Raw genomic sequence first — 3,488 nt, 5'->3', positions numbered from 1 at the left:
CCATTAACGTCTTAGGGCAGAGGTCAAGAATTCTTTTCAATTCTGTGGTTGGGATCCCAAAGACACCTGAGGACTTACCTGGGGTCTCTCTCTCTCTCTCTCTCTCTCTCTCTCTCTCTCTCTCTCTCTCTCTCTCTAATTGGACTCCCTATTCTTAAGCTCCTAATCCAAATTTGAAAACTAACAAGCCCCAATTTACTCTAACTCACCGTAACCTTCCCCCAATTTAACTTATCCAAACTTAACCTAATTTTACATTCCCCTAAGCTAACTTGTCCTTAATGTGACACAACTTAACCTAACTTACCTCTAACCCAAGCTAACTATACCTATCCCTAACCTAACCTAATATAACCTACTCTTATCATACCCTCACACAACCTATCCCTAACTTAACCCCTAACCTAACCTAACCTAACCCTAACATAACACAACCAAAAAAAATACATAATTTCAATACAAAAAATTTCAGGTCTCGGACATATTATCAGTTGAGCTCCGACACGAGGTAAAGAGTAGTGAAGCCAGGGGGAGAAATTCAGTACAACACAGTCTGTCACGGCCTCAACGTATCCTACTGCCACGATGATGGTGTTTAAGTTATTTACAACAAATTACTGGCTAGCGGGGTCCTCAGTTACGGTAAAAACATATCATTTACCTTTCATCCACCGGCACTGGGGCCTGGCGGGGTGTTCCATCACTTTTATTATCAAGAGCCATCATCTTTTCTCACCTTATGCTACGTGGTGTGTTTATGGGGGGTAGAGGAGGTGGTGGTGGTGAGTGATGGATAGATAGAGAAGAAGGAAAGGAAAGAGAGAGAGACAGACAGAAGCAAATAAAATTAAACAAAGATATGAGAGATAAATAGACTTAGTGTGTATGTTAATGTGTATGGTAAGTATAAGTGTGTATGGTAAGTATAAGTGTGTATGGTAAGTATAAGTGTGCATGGTAAGTGTACGTGTGCTTGGTGAGTATAAGTGTTTATGTTAATTGTAAGTGTAAGTGTGTATGGTAAGTGTAAGTGTGTATGGTAAGTGTAAGTGTGTATAGTAAGTGTAAGTGTGTTTGGTAAGTGCAGTTTATATACATTGTACAGTACATTAATAGATGATGGCGTTATCAGCAAGGTTTACTTCTCGGCAACATTGGCACACAAGTAGACATCAGATGCCATCCACCAAGCTCATCGTCTGGCCACTGAGCCTCTTGGTTGATGATGGAGAGATGCCACTGTACTTGTGTCGCCAGTGATGGAGCCGCGTCCAGAGGCTCCCAGATGAGTATATGTTACCTAGGCCATTTGGTTACTGTGCTCATGTGGTGTTGAGAACCCTTCATCTGCCTCATAGTCCAGTTTGTTCTGTGAAGTTCCCGACAGCCGCCACTTGGACTCTACCCGAGGCGTACTTCTGTCGACACTTGAGTAAGACAAAAACTGACTACCACTTACATATACAGGGGAGTACTCATAAGGCTGGTATTTTCAGAGCACGCGTCCCAGCATTCGGATTCAGTTTTAAATTTTTACTGATGGCTCCAAGTTGGGGTTGGACTTGGAGTAGTCCGTCCAGCCTTTTCCCGAAGCCGTTTCTTACCTACTGGTGCTTCTGTATCCATTTCTAGAGGATAGCGCTTTAAAGCTCATCGAACCTCCTCCGCCAGGGTATATAGCACAGTTATCTTTATAGTAATTTAAATATAGCTATACGTATCTATCTATGTATTGGTATTTTATCTATTTTTATTCCATAATTTTAATAGATATCTTTCAGGTGAATATGGCGTCCCGTGACTCACTGTTACGACGTCAGATGAATTTTATCTAAAAGAAATACATCTATAGCTGGTTGGTTTGGGAGTACCAAGGGATCGAACAAACAACTCTTAGGACGAGGAGTGAGCGCTGTATCCACTCGGCCACAGGTCCTAACGATAAGGTATATGTTAGTTTGGTACCTACTATAACTGGGTTCCATTTGACCTCCAACCGCATGATATTATTGTCGTTCGATTTGATTTAAATAACTAGATGGTAATACAATTTTGAAATGTTTTCCTACTGTTTAGAGACGAGATTTTCATGTCGTCGAGGAAGACTGAAGTTTAATGATAATAAATCGCCTTCAGGTCAGAGGTACAGTCAAAATCTTTTTCTGCACCCGTGGGTCTGACGGCCTTCGTAACGATCAATGACTGGCCATGTTACTTTGGTAGTTCTGATTGTGTGATGCATTGTGTAATTGTGTAACCATTATGATGTATTCCGCATATCACGTATAGTTAATACGGAAAAATTAACATGAATACAGATAAAACAGTAAAGGGGAAGAATTTCTTTTTGGTTGACTGTATATCCATATAATAAACTAATATAAATGAACAAAGGAAATGAAGAGATCCGATAAATGGTAACATATATAACAGCTCGGCAGGGGTCACAAGACAGTAATGATATGACGTCACACCAAAACACTTCTCTTGGCAATTTTGACCACACTTCCTTCAACAGCACTTTCACCTTCAGTAACTCAAACTGGGGCCACCAACCTATTGGTCATCAGGCATATTATCATAGTAATTTATTGTGATAAAATCTTGAGGTAAAGAAGACTCTACCATACTAGTGGAGGTTCTTTAGCTAGGAATTGTTTTTTTTTGAGGTCATGTTTTATCATTTTCATATTCAGAAAGTTGTATATAGCAAAATTTTTTCCAACAAATCGTATGACATAGGATGAAAAAGTCTGTTTAAGATCTGAAATCCTCCTGCAGAATTACCCTCAGCAACACTTATCTTCTTTATGGAAATATTTGCTCCTAGGATTTTTACTAAATCTGTCCAGTGAACCTTTGAAACAACTGTCTTAAGGTAAGTCACTACAAGACAAGAGCTCTACGAGGTGCACCTTCACAAAACCAATTGGTACCATTTAATAAAATCTCCAAAACCTCGAATTTATTTATGTCCCAAATCTTACCAGGTGGTATTATTTAGTGTCAGTAGTTTGAAGAAACAGTTTTGTCAACAACCTGCAGCCGGAAATATTAATTAAATTCCCCGACTGTACAGTATGAAGCGACGGGCGCAGCCTGAGTGGATGCAACACTCGCCTCTCGTCCCAAGGGTTCGCTCCCAAGGCACTTCCAGTCCACCCAGCCGTAAGGGTTGGTTAGGGCGAGTGCAGTGTCGGCCACGGTGCCTCCCTGCATAACGAATCCAGAGTTTATGATGTATGGTATCTACATTGTCCCTGTCAGGCCGAGGGGACTCACTTTCGTCAGATGACGAGGGTTCGTGGTTCCATCTCATCTGCGACAGACTCGATCTAAGTTGCCTTTAACAAAACAAAAAAAAACTTTACTAATATAAACTTTACTTGCCTGAGTGTCCATTTACAGTGTCGAAAGTCTTCCACTAAATAGAGATAATTGCCTAATCAGGATAACGTCTATGTATTTTCTTTTAAACATCTGACTGG

The sequence above is a fragment of the Homarus americanus genome, unplaced genomic scaffold (genome assembly GCF_018991925.1).
Source record: "Homarus americanus isolate GMGI-L3 unplaced genomic scaffold, GMGI_Hamer_2.0 scaffold53225, whole genome shotgun sequence".
Taxonomy (NCBI): Eukaryota; Metazoa; Arthropoda; class Malacostraca; order Decapoda; family Nephropidae; genus Homarus; species Homarus americanus.
Note: the sequence above shows the minus strand (reverse complement) of the source record.